Raw genomic sequence first — 15,947 nt, 5'->3', positions numbered from 1 at the left:
TAATGGGACGGCCCTGCGGTTCTAGGCGCTTCCATGTTGCCTTTTTGAACGTGGATGTAGCCCCTGTGTACCATGGAGGAACAGGGCGTCACACAAGAAGAAGCTGGTCATTTATTGCGGATGCAGCCCACAATTATGAGATATGATTTGGAGTTCATGACCTAATAGCTGTATGGCCCGGGTGATTTTGTTGTGCATTAAATTTTGATTATGATATTGACCTTGTAGCGTTATTCTTTGCAAGTAATGTAGCATATTCCTATTTGTGGAGCGATGGATTGTGAGGAGATCTGCTTTGGGTTCGGCCTTCTGAGCATAGTTGCGTGGTACTGTACTGGGCGCGTTTGCCTACGAAGGGCAGTAAGGTCAGGGATAGGGGCTGCCATTATGACTGTTTTAATGATGTCATGGTCATGGGAGGGGGATTGGCTTTTGTGTAACAGATGCCGGTCAGCCAGGTGGATTGGTGGAATGATGTGATTTTCAGAATATGGCTGGTCACAGGTGCCTGTGTTTGCGTGCGTTTCTTGGAGGGAGACTGAGGTCATGTCCATTGGAATGGCTTCTGTATTCGTGCCATCTGTGCCCTGCTGCTCCCATTGGCCCCTCTTGAGATGTGCCTGGCTGCTCGGTCACTCTGCCAACTTGTGTGGTCCATGCTTATGCTGCTGGTTGGTTTGTTTACTGGCAGGAGTACAGGGCTGGTGCAGTCTCACTCAGGATACTGCTTTGTATGTTGCCTTGCACTGGTGTCAAGCGATGGGGGGCCTGTTTTTGTTTGTCTCAGTTTTCAGTTCATGTTGCTGTACTTGGAGCTTCACATGCCTGTGCTGCATCAGTACGGCAATGGTGCCATGGCTAATATGGATGGCCACTCACAAGGCACTTGGAGCCCCTACATTCATTTGTTCGTTGGCATGCATGGGTGACTTGTACATTTCACTGGTTGCATTGTTTGACTTCATTGCACCTACGAGGAGTTGTGCAATGTGGCCAGGGAGTGGTGTACAGGCACTCAGTAAGGCCTTTTACGGTTGGTTTGCGATGCCGTACTTATCACCATGGCGGAAGGGTACTTTCCGCCATTCTTGATGGCGTTAGGTACATGTCCGCTAGGGTCAGAATTCCCGTACCGTTGCGCCATGGTGGTAATTACGGTTTCGCAGTGCGCGCGTGCGCGTACTTGGTGCAGTTAGCGTTGGCGTTCACTACGGTGTCGCTAATGGCATCGTACTTTACGGTGACGGGTCATAATCGCAACGGGCGGTATTCGATGGCGGTATTGCATTTCCGCCATCGTTTTTCAATTTCCGCCAGGGTCGTAATGAGGGCCATAGAGTTTAAGGTTAGTATAGTAACCCATTGAGTAATGAGGTGTATTGCATGTTTATGTTTTAACTACAGGTGATGAACCAGCGAGTTGATAGCTTCCAGCCTAGTGTTTGTTTCTTTGTCCCTTCCCCTTTTCCCTGAAAGTGAGGTAAACTGAGCAGTTATATATATGTCAGCTCAGAGTGCCACATTTTGGGTGGATTGTCGGGGGTTCAGCAGCTTCTGCAGACACCAGGTTCTCAGCATGACAGTATGAAAGGTCTATAAAAAAAGTGTCTGCCCAAGCTGTTATGAACCCCGATGCGACAGCCATGGAGGCATTGGGAGTAATGGCTAGGGAAATGAGAGAAGAGTTACGGGTGGCTCATCAGGAATATTCAAGTCTTTGTCAAAGAATGGATGAGTTAAATTTAAAGGTAACTCAAATACAAGAAAGAGAAGTTGAAGTTTCGGAAGGTGCTTAAACCCACCTGAATTGGTGAGAGTAGGAGAAGAACAAGAACCTAGGCTTCCCAGAGGGTCAGGGGGAGGTTTAGTAACTTTAGTTATGCCTGTTCCTTTGGCCGCTCACGAACGTTTCTTAGGAGATTCAAGAAAGTTTCAAATTTTTCAGACTCAGTGTGAATTGCATTTTTTAAGTCGTCCAGAGTTGTTTTCCACAGATGCTTCAAAGGTAACATTCATCTTATCATATTTATCTGGAGAAGCTTCTGCGTGGGGAAGTCTTTTGGTGAGTCAAAAGAATTTGGCTTTGAATAATTATTCCCTTTTCCAGACCGAATTTAAGAAAATGTTTGATAAGACACAGTTATCTTTAGAGGTTAATGGAGAATTACTGGAACTGCGCCAGGGAGGAAAGGAGTTGATTTCTTATATCACTCAATTTAGAACTTTAATATTAGAAAGTAAATGGCCAGAGGAGAAGAGGGCTTCCTTATTTTATAGGGGCTTAAAGGATGAGTTAAAAGATGCTCTGGCTGGAGTTTTGGAGCGACCAAATACTTTAGATGCCTTAATTGATTTGGTAGTTCAGTTGGATTTTCGTTTAACAGAAAGACATTTAGAGCGTAGACGTTCTCAGGGAGAGGTTAGGTTTCCAGGAAGAATGGAGAGGCCTAAAGTTGAGGTGGTGAACAGAGAAGTGAAGTCAAAGATAAGTGACCAGCAGAGCCGGGTGAGAGGTCCGTTGTCCAAGGAAGAGAAGGCAAGAAGAAGGGAGAATAATTTGTGCTTATACTGTGGTAGGAGTGGTCATTTTCTTGAAACCTGTCCTTTTACCCCCAAGAAGATCTCCAAATCTTCAGGCAGAGTACAACAAGTGGCTAACACAATACAGACAGTGGTTCCTCACATAACTGTGAACGTATCCTTGATGTTTGAAAAAGTACTTTTAGGTTCTGGGCCAATTATTATTGATTCAGGAGCTACGGGTAATTTTATGGATAGGGGATTGGCAAAAACTCTAGGTGTTCCTATAGTTGCAAAGAAAGAAATGGAGCAGGTCAGGGCAGTTGATGGGACATCTCTTTCTTCAGGTCCAATAACTCATAATACAGAGTTACTTCAGATGGAGATGACTGGAGGTCATAAAGAAAATATCTCTTTTGAGTTAATTGACGCGCCAATCTTGAAAATTATTTTGGGTATGCCCTTGCTTACACTTCATAATCCCAGAATTGATTTCTAGTATCCTTAGAATCAACCTTTTGTCAGGAACATTGTCTTTCAGGAAAATCTTTTGAAGAGAAAGAAAAAGTTGTGAATTCCGTTTCATTTTCACTTGCAGAAAGAGGGGCAATAGGTTTTGACATTGGAGCAGTTGTGGGTGAACTTCCAACTTGCTATCAGGATTTTTGGGATGTTTTTGATGAAAAGGAAGCTGGGGAGTTGCCTCCTCCTAGACCTTTTGACTGCAAGATAGAGTTGGAGCCTGGAGCTATTTTACCAAGCAGTAGGGTTTATGCCTTGACAGAAAAAGAGAATGTTTATTTGAAAGAATATTTAAAGGAAAATGTGGCTAAGGGATTTATTCGGCACTCTCAATCGCCGGCAGCCTCACCATTGTTCTTTGTGCCTAAAGCTGATGGTTCTCTCAGAACTTGTATAGATTACAGGGCGGTAAATAGAATGACAGTAAAAAATCGGTATCCTCTCCCTCTCATTTCTGAAAGGTTAAATCAAATCCAAAGTGCTACCATATTTTCTAAGTTGGATTTACGTGGAGCTTATCATCTTGTAAGGGTCCAAGAGGGGTCCAAGAGGGGGATGAGTGGAAGACGGCATTTAAGACCAGATTTGGCCTGTACGAGTACCAAGTGATGCCTTTCGGTCTTTGCAATGCCCCAGCGGCTTTTCAATTTTTTATCGATGAGTTTCTTCGAGAATTTCTTGATGTTTTTGTTATCGTCTATATTGACGACATTTTGATTTTTTCCCAGAATTTGGAGAAACACAAAATTCACGTTCGACAGGTCTTAAGAAAATTGAGAGAGAATAATCTTTACGCTAAATTGGAGAAGAGTCAGTTCCATACGGATTCGGTAGAATTTTTAGGATTTGTGATCACTCCTTGTGGCCTGGAAATGAATCCAAAAAAGGTGGAAGCGGTTCGTGATTGGCCTACTCTAACTAAGGTGAAGGAGATCCAGAGCTTTTTGGGATTTGCCAATTTTTACCGAAGATTCATTGAAGGCTTCTCCAGTTTAGTAGCTCCAATAACTCGACTTTTAATAAAAGGAGTTCCATTTGAATGGGAAGCTAAGGCTGATGAGGCTTTTCAAATTTTGAAGGAGAAATTCATTACCTCTCCTATCTTGATTCATCCTCCTACTTCCAAACCATTTTTTGTAGAGGCTGATGCTTCCAATGTGGCAATGGGAGCAGTGTGGTCTCAGAGGCATAATGTTACAGGACAATTGCATCCAGTGGCCTACTTTTTTCTAAGAGATTTTCACCTGCAGAGGAAAATTACACCATTTCAGACCGAGAGCTTCTTGCTATCAAAGCAGCATTTGAAGAATGGCGACATTTTTTAAAAGGAGCACGTCACACTGTGACAGTATTAACTGACCACCGAAATTTACTTTTTTTGAAGACAGCAAAAACTGACACCTCGACAACTTAGGTGGTCATTATTTTTTGCGGATTATGACTTTATAGTTACTTTTAAGCCAGATAATCTAAATAAAAAAGCAGATGCTCTGTCACGGAAGTTTCCAGAAAGTGAGGTTAAGTCGGTCATTGATCGCTCCAGAAGGTTTTGTTCTTGCTGGGATTGAAAAGGAGAAGGAAATCTTCAAGAAAGTACGGGAATCCATTTCTGAAACACAACTTCAAGATTGGGTTCGTTTAGATCCAGCTCGCAAAATTAAAGATGGTTTACCTTATTTAGATGACAGACTCTATTTACCATCAATTGAACTTGGAGAAAAAATGTTGAAGGAGTGTCACGAATCAGTCTTGGCAGGACATCCAGGGTATCGGAAGACTCTTGAGTTGATCAGAAGAAATTTTTGGTGGGAAAAAATTCGACAAGGTACCCTTAATTTTGTTAAGACCTGTGAAGTTTGTGCTAGATCTAAGAATCTCATCGGAAAGCTTTCTGGGTTATTGGAGCCGTTACCAGTTCCACCGAGACCTTGGTACTCAGTGTCTTTAGATTTCATCACGGATCTTCCACAAGATAAAGGGTGTACATCAGTATTGGTTGTAGTTGATTTACTCACTAAAGAAGCACATTTCATTCCAATGCAGGGAGAGGTTACCGCTGATAGTTTAGCTCACAGTTTCTTGCAAGAAGTGGTAAGATTACATGGAATTCCCAGTCAGGTCATCTCAGATAGAGGGTCTCAATTTATTTCTAAGTTTTGGAGAGCTTTTTGTAAGAGATTGGGAGTTGAGGTATGTTTATCATCAGGTTACCATCCCGAAACCAATGGGCAGGTAGAAAGGATAAATCAGGAGTTGGAGAAATATTTGAGGTGTTATCTGCAGACAGGTGAAGCGTGGGTAGATTTGTTGTGGGTTGCAGAATTCGCATATAACAACTGTAGTAAGGATGCCACCTCTATGTCTACGTTTTATTTGGGACGAGGTTTTCATCCTCGCTTTCTTAGTATTGAGATTAATAATGATTCAGGAAACCCAGAAGTCGAAAGGAGATTAGAAGTCATGAAAAGAAATTTGGAAAAGGTAAAGGGGTGTTGGTGGAGAGTTAAAAAAAATACAAAGGGTTTGGTGACCGTAAAAGAAAGATTAGTCCTCAATATAGTGAGGGAGATTTGGTGTGGTTATCAACCAAGTTTTTGAGAATTAAAGGAAGAAATAAGTTTTGTCCTCGTTTCGTAGGACCGTTTGTTGTTGAAAAGGTGATTAATCCAGTGGCTGTTCGTCTTAAATTACCCAGTCATATGAAAACTCATCCAACTTTCCATGTTAGTTTATTAAAACCTGTGGTTAAAGGAACTAGATTAACTCCTACTCCTTCAGCAGTTGTGATTGAGGAAGATGCTTCTGAAGAATTTCTGGTTAAGAGAATTCTGGACTCTAGAAGAGTAAGAGGAAAGCTACAGTAGCTCATTGATTGGGAGGGTTTTGGTCCTGAAGAGCGCACTTGGGAGAAAGCAAGTGATGTGGATGCTCCTCGTTTGGTTGAAAGATTCCATAAAAAATTTCCATTGAAAAGTGGCCCAGGGACTGGGCGTTAGGAGGGGGGTACTGTCAGGTTGGAGCTACATATTCTTTACATACAGTATCATATACTCATTTACATTGGGTCAGGGGAGACACATATTTAGTATAGAAAGGTTTTGGGAAGTTATTATGGGTTATATTTTTAAACAGCCAATTTTGCCCTTAACCTTCATTGCAGTCTATGGAAAATACCCCAAGCCAAGGTGGAGGTTCTCAGTCTAAATTCTAATTGGCTGGAGATTGTTTATAGAGAGGACAATGAACATTCTAAACTGCCTTTCATCGTCCTTGCCCACCTGAGAGGTCGTGTGCCTTGCAGCTCCTGCTTAACTTGTTCAAGGGTGACAAGTTTCAAGCAGTTGAGCGGAATTTCTGAAAGTATAACAGGAGTCGTGTATGGAGTTTGGTGGAGACACAGGACAGGAGTTAGAAATTTCCAATTTTCTGAGAAAAGAAGTTTTCAAGTCTCAATCACAAGATAAGTGACTTTCCATTTTTGATGAACTTTGTAAAAAGGTTATATTAATTTAAAGGGATTGAATTTGCAAATCTGTATCGAAAAAATTGAAGCGCGTACGTTTGTTTTCATCTCTACGTGTCATTTCAAACCAGCGCGTGAGTTTTTTCCCGTTACTTTGAGCCCGCGCGTGTGTCTCTGCGCATGAGATTGAAGCGCAAGCGTGAACTTTGGACTCGCGTTTACTGTTCATATACGCAAGGGGTTTTTTTTCTACGTGATAAAATAAAGCGCGTGTGCTTTTTCCCGCGATTTGGTTTTTGCGCGTATACGTATTTTTTCGTGGGTTGGACTTTAGCGCCTGTGCGTTTTACCCGCGATTTGGATTTTCAGCGCGTGTGCGTATTTCCCGCGACTTGGAGAAAAGCGCGTGTGTTTTTTCCCGCGGTTTGGTTTTCAGCGCGTGTGCGCATTTCCCGCGACTTGAATTAAAGCGCGTGTTTTTTATCCCGCGGTTTGGATTTTCAGCGCGTTTGCGTTTTACCCGCGGTTTGGATTTTAGCGCGTGTGCTGGCTTTCCACGTGAAGATTTCATCGCAAGTTTAAAATTCGTTCCTAAGTAAAAGACACTCTACAAAGAAAATATAAAAACAAATACAAGAACTTAAAAGAACTTCCTTAAACTTATTTGAAGAACTTTAGACCTTGTTCAAGAATCTTAGGGTTGAGCAGACGAACTATAAAGTTAAAAATTACATTCATGGACCTACTGAGAAGGCTGAATGATCTATAAGATTCTGGTCCACAAGTAAGGAAGTCTTGTCTGCTTATCACTTCTCTGGGCATACTAAAGAGAAGTAACAGGTATGGTTGTTTGACTATTTTGGTAAAGGATATAGAGTTTAAGGTTAGTATAGTAACCCATTGAGTAATGAGGTGTATTGCATGTTTATGTTTTAAATACAGGTGATGAACCAGCGAGTTGATAGCTTCCAGCCTGGTGTTTGTTTCTTTGTCCCTTCCCCCTTTCCCCTGAAAGTGAGGTAAACTGAGCAGTTATATATATGCCAGCTCAGAGTGGCACATTTTGGGTGGATTGTCAGGGGTTCAGCAGCTTCTGCAGACACCAGGTTCTCAGCATGACAAGTGACAAGGATGGAAAAGTTCTTCTATTCCTGTAGTAGAGTTTTAAGTTTCAAACTGGAGGCCAGTTCAGTCTTCTTGGTATTTAGAGCCAAGGAATTAGTAGCCATCCAGGCGTGGATAGCAGAGTAGATGGAACTAAGGTTGGCCAGATCCAGAGCATAGGAACCTGCACATTTCATGACGACCTGGGTATCATCAGCATAATTAGTATACTGTACACCCAGGTGGTCTAAGAGTCTCAAAAAGGGAGTGATGTAGATATTGAACAGGGAAGGGGAAATACAGGACCCCTGCGGGACGCCACAGGTAGTTTGAATGGGCCTCGAAGAGGCCTCCACAGTGGCCACTCGGGCATTCCACGGGTCGAGAAAGGAGGCAATCCATTGGAGGCCTGGGGAGACCAACCTGCGATAGTAAGAAGTCTGTCCTCAAGAATGACATGATCTAAAAGATTGAATGCAGAGGACAGGTCCAAAAGCATCAGCAGTGCTGGTTGCCCAAGGTCGACAATATTCAATAGATTTGCCTTGAGGTCTAGCATGGCGGTCTCAGTGCCATTCCCCGCTCTGAATCCTGACTGATGAATGGTGAGAATGTTATTTTGTTCAATAAAACTCTGAAGTTAGTTGTGTATATGCCACCCTATCAAGGATATTAAGAAGAAAAGGGACATTTGTTATGGGACGATAGTTGTCCACAGAGAAAGGATCATGATTGTCCTTTTTTAGAAGAGGAGTAATCCAAGCCTCTTTGAGAAACAGCGGGACGGATCCCTTGGCAAATGAAAGATTGACGAACTTAGTAACCCATGGACAGAGTACATCAATGCAGCTGATAAAGAGACTAGAGGGACAAACATCCCCTTGACATGATGTGGGCTTCATGTGCTTAATGATCTGTGAGATACCAGTTTCAGTGCATGAAGAGAAGACAAAAGGGGAAACTGTGGCTTTGGGGGAACCATGTTCATCTTGAGTAAGGTTTATAGCTTCCCTGATATTGCATGCATCCTTGGTGGACAAAATAGAACTTTATGTTTGATTAGCCTATCACTGAAGGCATTATGAATGGTTTGGCACCAATCATTATCCTTCACTGGACCAGGCATAGAGCATGGCTTACCCTTAAATTCATTCACAATAGGAAATAGCTATTTGGAACTAGATTTAGCATGTGTAACCTTAGAGTTGTACAAAGAGGATTTTGTTCGAATAATAGCTTCCTTAAATGTTTTGACCAATAATTTGTAAGCGGCCATGGTCGTGTGTGCGGGGTTCTTACGCCAGCAGCGTTCGGCAGTACATTTTTTTAAGTCTAAGACGTATAATAGTGTTATCAATCCAACCCTTGTTAATAGTTTCGCTCTTCACAGACACATTTTTAATGGAGCTAGAAAGTTAATGGCACCCTCAAAGGTATATAAAATGTGGTGGGCTAGCTCATCCGCCTTTGCGAAGTCCTCTATGGAAGCAAGCTTATCATGGAAGAGGAAAATTTAGCGGGGTTATACACTCCCAGTTTCGAGTGAGAATAACCAATCTGGGGTTGGTGTCTAGTCTAGCTGGAGGCCCCAGTAGGTTAACACAGAAAGAGAGCAGATGATGATCTGACCAGATACATGGAGAGATGACGAGATTATCTAGCGTGAGATGGTGTACAAGGACCTAATCAAGAGTATGCCCTGCAATATGTGTGGGGCCTGCATCACCTGTTGAGAAAACTCTATGGCATCCAGAGCGCATAGTAAGGAGATTGTAGCAGTGTCAGGGGGCACGTCAAACCAGTAATTAAAATCACCCATCACCAAGACCGGGGAATAAGTCTTAGTGATGTTATTTAAAAGATTTAAGAACTGTTCTTCAAAGAGGGGAAGGGCCCTAGTAAGACTGAGATCCTCCTCATTGGGACTCCTGCTCCCACCTTCCCTCTCTCACTCTGGCTGTCCACCATGGGCCCTCTACCTGATCCTTCCAGTGAGACTAAGAACCTTGGGGTCATCTTTGACTCCACCCTCTCCTTCACTCCCCACATCTCTGATGTCTCTAAAAAAAATCACACCATCAGCTGCACCTCCTCAGAGGTATTATTCTTTTTTTACTTTCCCCCAGAGCTCGCTGTCTCCAGAGCCCTCTTCCTCTCTAGGGTGGACTATTGCAACAGCCTCTTTCTAATTCTGCCTGCCTCTACTCTTCGCCCTCTACAACTTATCCAGAACAGGAGTGCGAGACTTGTCCTTGGCCTCAAGCCCAGGGATTGTATCTGCCCTGACATCTCTCCACTGGCTCCCTGTGGCTGTGAGGGTCAAGTTCAAGACCCTCTGCATCGTCCATAAGGCTTTCTGGGACCAGGGACCACACTGCATCCAACTTGCTCTACCTAAGCATCTTCTGTCTCTCCGCTCATCCACCTCCAACTCTGAGGGTCAGACGATTCTCCAGGCATAGATTAGGGGTAGACCTCTGTCCCTGGCTGGGGCCTCCCTCTGGAACAGCCTCCCTGCCTCTCTCAAACTTGAGCAGGACCAGCTAAGGTTTCCGGAATTCTGCTTTCTCTCTCCCTTGCTGATGTTCCTGTCTGCTTTGCATACTGGTTACCTAGCCACCCACTAAACTTACATGACCAGCCTCTTGCACGTCTGGTTGCTCTTGCACTGCCTTTGCCTCCCAACTACTTAAGGGACTGTATCTACAACCCTGCAGTCCCCTGGTTCTGTGCACTTATGAGCCACCTCCCAGCACCACTTCCTAGTTACATTGCCCCCCCACCCACCTGCGTGATATGAATGACACAAGTCCTAGTAAGATCGTGTTGTTCTCCTTCTGTCCTCCCTTCCTTTTTGTCCCTAAAAACACTTGCGTACAGGCGCGTTATAAATGACTTACCAGATCATATCATAATAAAGCCTACAGCCAAACATTTTATCCACCTATTACGGTCTCTGCATAATTATTACTTACGTGATCTTGTGATATTGTGATATTGTTCTTCTAGGATGTTCTGTGTAATTACCCAGGCACCACATTATGTCCCTACCCTGCTTACGCTGCGCTCGTACAGTACGCTGAGCCCAATGACCCTAGAGGGGAACGCTTCCCTCTCACTTGCCAGAGGCCCCTGAAAGAGAGTGTTCAGTGTTGGGACCACGAAGGAAGACTGAAAGCAGGAGGCGGCGGCGGTGGTGGTGCCGCCAGCGGCGGCCTTTGTAGTCAGCGAGGAATGCGGAAATGTTAAGTACTGTGTCAAACTTTTTCAGAAGGGGGTCAAGTCACATTCAGCCAGCGTGGGAAAGAGGCGACGTAAGTGAAGCGTCGACGCTGTGGAGAGAAGAGGCAGGGAAACAGAAGGCAGTCTGCGGGGCTGGCAGCCAGTGGACGCCCGCCCATGAGAAGGCTTCCTCCTGCAGCCCCGCGCTGCCTGGGCTGGAAGCAGCTGCACTTTACAGCCCGAGAGAACTTTCCAACCAAGCTGATTTCAAGGGGGAAAAACATCGACGTGCATTTTTAAGACAGTCTTCACGAAGGTGAATGTTTACTGGAGAAAGGGCGTCGCTGTGGTCAGCACGCGTCTTTGCTCCCTGTGTGGCCGCTGGGGAGATCCCCCGCCGCCTTCCATAAAGGCAGGGCTGCTTATTGCTTGGAACATTCTTACCGACCACTATTTTTTTTTAAATTTGTTTAAAGGGACTAGTCCGCTATATTTTGCGCAAGTGCTCTTGATATTTCCAGCAGTCTTTTGTTACGGATACTATGCGTTCGTCATGGAGTACGTATGTATTTCCCACGTGCAATTGAACGCGTGCACGATATCATGTGTGTGTTGTGCAGATATAAGAAGGGTTGTGTTTGCTCAGTGTCGGTTGCAAGTCTTTCCGTATAAAGTCTGAGTTGTTCTGTTTTGAAGATTTATGTTATCTTGGGGTGGTCCGTCCAATTAATAATTTTTACCTTACACGTTTGACTAAAGCGGACATGACGATTCAGTTAACATATTTACTGTTAAAAGTAAAGGGCATAATGTATTTGTTTAGCTGTGGCAGAACCGTTTGTGTTGTAGCCCTCGTGCTCCTGTAACAACTTCCCGAGCAGCATTGGCACACAATCGCCAGCCACGTGTTATCACATCGCTGCATGCTGCTGTCCCGCGGCATTTAACCCTTTGCGTCCGAACTCTAAACCTGCAGCCAATAGGCCCACCCGTAATGCGGCGGTCTCGCCAGGCAACGGGGACCGCACAATGACACGCTGTACGAAGTCTCGGTTGGAAGCCCATTCGTTCTCAGTGGGGGTGGTGACAAATCGAAAACGAATGCAAAGGACCAGGTGCATGCGTTTCAGTAAGGCACCGAAGTGAGTGGATCACGCTCGCGCCCAACGCGGCGGTCCCCTGTAGAGCCCCTACGAACACTTGTGAATCCAACTACAATTATTCTGAGATCTGAGCAGCTGATGCGCTCCGGGGATTGTTACGTAGCAATTCTGTAGTTGCGGGTGGGTGCCCTTAACATTAAGCCAGGGCTGCAGGTATCGGAATAGAAATAAGAAAACGGCACCGAAAGAACTATTCTGATCTAATATAAGTCAAGGTGAGATGGCTGGCTACTAAGGCTCTCTCGCATGAGCGTCACCCAAACGCAGCCATGGCTTTTTAACAAACATTGAATACCATGGCATGCAGCTGACACTTTTTGCAATTACATATAATAGGACTGCTAATATAAAAGGCCAATATTCTGTTGTCTAAGAAGTGAAAATTAGCTGAAAGCGACTCTTCCCCTCCCACCATGGGGCAAAATGAAATGGCAACTATTGTATCTCAAAGATGAACCTTTTCTGTATACCTCAAATTGTGCTAGCGGCTCATCTACTCCATTAAAAAAATCTAGTATTTTTAGTGTTTCGTTTAAAGGGGAGGGGTGAAGCAAAACTACAAGTCATGGATTTCTAGGACTGGATGTCCTACCTACGACTGGCATGATACACATTTAGAGTCCCCCATGTGGTATATTACTGAACTAACATTGTCAGGTGTGCTTATAGTGTCTTGCAATTTACCCCTTCAACAGGCCAGTACTCAATACTATTAATTTGTCTGCAGGTTAAAAAGACCACTCCAATGTTGACTGGTTCATTGTTTTGTCTGTCTATTAGAACCAACACCCAATTTAGCTTTTTGGCTCCAAGGTTGTAGGATGCAGCAGACAGTGCATCTGTTGTTATGTGTATGGGCTCCAACATTCCTAGGCCTTCAGCAGTTCCACACTCTCACTACAATGCTTGTTTTTGATGTTGTTTTCCAGGAAGACCTGCTTCCTTATCCATGATTTTTTTTTTGCAAAAGAAAATACAGGGGGTCACTCTTTCTCTGTGGAGGGATGTGTCTCTGAGTATAGTTGTACATCACACCATAACGTAGTCCTCTGGAGAAATATGGGCCTCACAGAGCAGGTTCCTGCAGGAGAGCAAGCCACAGGGCTCCAGTTCCCTGCCTACCGCTCTTGGGTGGGCTTCCTGCAGTCGGAAGCTTTTTTCTTGCCTTGAAACACTTGTGTATAGACGCGTTACAAATGCCATATCATATCATATACACTGGCAGAGAGGAACATCGTACTTCTGCTGACCCCCCTGCCCTTCGCACCCCCTCACCCGGTTGCCTTGGGCAGACAGCCATCCTTTCACCCACAGGCAGGATGGACAGTAGTGTGGACAGGGTGAAAGTGAGGACCAAGAGCAATCGGGTATAGCTGTCAGCAGGGATGCTGTGTGCCTCAACCTCTGCCTTCACACTACACCTTTCCCACCTGGCTCCTGTATTAACGCATCAGTACCTAGCAAGCCAGAGGGCCCGGTTGAGAATGGGGATGCTACGCTTGTGCCGTGCCCTGCCCCACCCAGCATCTTAGTCCTCATCTCTTGAGAGTGGGATTAGCATGGTGCGTATTTCTGGTAGACATCACAGGCACTATTCATCTCTTGCGCTGTGGCACCCTCCCTTTCCCACCCCTGTCTCCTCAATCACAATATCCGCAATATATCACAATACCTGGCATGTGGTGTGAGGGCCTGACGTTCAACTGCTTTGGCTGTTTTGTGTATTTGATGGCAATATTTGACGGCGTCTGCATACCTGCCATCTGATAGGGATAATTAGGATATGATCCAAGTTCCTCTCATTTGATGGGTGTGATTGATGTGAGTACTTGCCATTTAATGGCATTACATGGTGGAAAATCAGTTTCTGCCGTGTGATAGGAATAGATGATCTGGTGTGAGTATCTAGGTGCTTAATTGAAACGCCAGGTATCTTTGATGGCAATATCTGGAATTTGAAGTGAATACCGAAACATTTCATGGGAATACCAAGCATTAGATGTGTGAATACTTGGCTTCTGATAGTAACATCTGGCATGTGATGGATGCACCCTGTGTTGATGTATCTGGCATTCGATGGAAATACCTGGCAGGATATAAGTACCAGAATTCTGTAGTGGGTATAATTAATAAATGACAAGGGTTCCTGGCATATGATTATTAGCACCTGGCATATCATGATACTGGCTGGGGTATAATGCCTGGGCAGATTATGTCACTACCTGGCAACACAGAACACAATTTCGCTATCCTAAAGTAACAACTGTTGGCTTTGTATATGCTGGTTTATACTCCCAAGGAGGAAGTGTACTCAGCCCCCAATGCCTCCTCGAATTAATTTAAGTAGAAGTGAACCTGTTGTTACATAGCGGGACGCCCTGTGGTTGAAAAGCTTACCATGGCATTGTCTGAACGATGACAGAACATTACATATCTGCAAAGGTGAGAAAGAATTGACAATGTTTCGGATCCACAATTGTTCTTGACTAAAGAATATTTAAAGGTTAATAAGGTAAATGCATTAGAACCCAATTAGGTTTAAAATGAACACGTGCAAAAAATATACCAAAGGATTTTCCCTCTTTTATTTTAGTAACGCTCATTCAACATAATGTCCAAATAGAATATTCTGTAAAGATATAACAAAGAGTGCAATAGTTTCCAAAAGACTGTCCAATCATTTCCAAAAAACCAATACTCACTTAAGGCGGTGTCCATCTAAAATGTGCTGCTAAAATAAAGAAAATGTGTGAACAATAGTTTAAAAAAAACCTCTGTCCGTACGTCTTTCACCCTTGCGGGCTTCCTCAGGGCTTATACATTGTATCCCTTATTTAATGATGCATGGCAAGGGGTGGAGGGTTATATTTCGTCGATCTTGATGAAACTCACAAATGCAATAATTAATGAAGGCTTTGTATCTCCTAGCAGTTAGTTATAGCTGATAGTTCATATGTCCAAGGTGCATTAAGTTCTGTTATATTTGGCCTTTAATGTTTCTTCATGTATTCCATGGATGCCATATTTTGGCAAAGGAACTTTCCCTACCAACGTTTTAGTGGAAATGGCTTAGTAAGTAGATTGCATAAGTTGGTTTCCTCCCCAAGATGCACAAAATAAAGCCCCAGGCCTTGCAAGATTAAATAATGGCTAACATTTAATAACCCCTGAAGAAGCCTGTTAGGGTGAAACAAGTGTTGGCAGTGTTGTCGGCAGCTATTGAGCAGAGTTTTATGGATATAATTTTTCACTTTCCTTTTATATATTTCAGCAGCACATGCTAGTTGTACACTGTTTTCAGTAGTCTTTTGAAAACTACAGTATATAGTATACATACTATTTGGACATAATGTTGAATGAGTGTTAAATCATTTGATGCACATTTATTTAGGTGCTAATGTATTTAGCTTAGTAACCATTAAATATGAGCTAGTCAAGCGCAATTGTGTATCCAGAACATTACCCTCATATATTTTTCATGTGATACATTAATACTGTACATCTTTTAGAATGTGGAATAGATCTGGCATGATTGAGACAGTGGAGCATACATTTGTGGAGTGTGGGACTGAAATAATTCATTTTATGAATACACATTGTCACAGATGGCCTCAAGAACACACTATATCTCGAAGACAGTTGGAGGGTTTTTGTTGAAATACTTGGGCCTGCCTCCCTAAGGGGCATCCCTATATCCTTCATCTCTCCAGCACCGTTCCCTCACAGGTTACTAGAGGTCTGCAACCTCTTCCTAATATCTGACTGAATTGTCGTGATGGCCTAAGGGCAAACGTCCTTTCTCTCTCACTTCCTCTGCGAACAACCTTGGTGAACCGTAATCTGGGACCCTCAATAAGAATCTTATCAAGAAGAAGTGCCTTCGATTGGTCTATACTTGAATGCTCTTGTATTCCTTGCCCTGATGTATCTTTTATCTCCATTCCTTCTACTCT

At 43.7% G+C, this 15,947-nt stretch overlaps 1 protein-coding gene across 3 annotated transcripts in view; it reads left to right on the top strand.

Annotated features, from left to right (window-relative positions):
• Positions 1-10,884: 10,884 nt before the first annotated feature.
• Positions 10,885-15,947, top strand: part of CDK6 (cyclin dependent kinase 6) — an 896,150-nt gene continuing 891,087 nt past the window's right edge. The window contains exon 1 of one of the 3 annotated variants that reach the window (XM_069648455.1): positions 10,885-11,147. The gene's annotated coding sequence lies outside the window, so the exon portion shown is untranslated. Of the gene's footprint in view, positions 11,390-15,947 lie in introns of all 3 variants that reach the window. The other 2 variants (XM_069648457.1, XM_069648456.1) reach the window with 2 other exon arrangements.

Source organism: Ambystoma mexicanum, chromosome 2q (genome assembly GCF_040938575.1).
Source record: "Ambystoma mexicanum isolate Mex_15411 chromosome 2q, UKY_AmexF1_1, whole genome shotgun sequence".
Classification (NCBI taxonomy): domain Eukaryota; kingdom Metazoa; phylum Chordata; class Amphibia; order Caudata; family Ambystomatidae; genus Ambystoma; species Ambystoma mexicanum.
The sequence above is the reverse complement of the archived record's forward strand: the minus strand, read 5'-3'. Positions and strand labels throughout refer to the sequence as shown.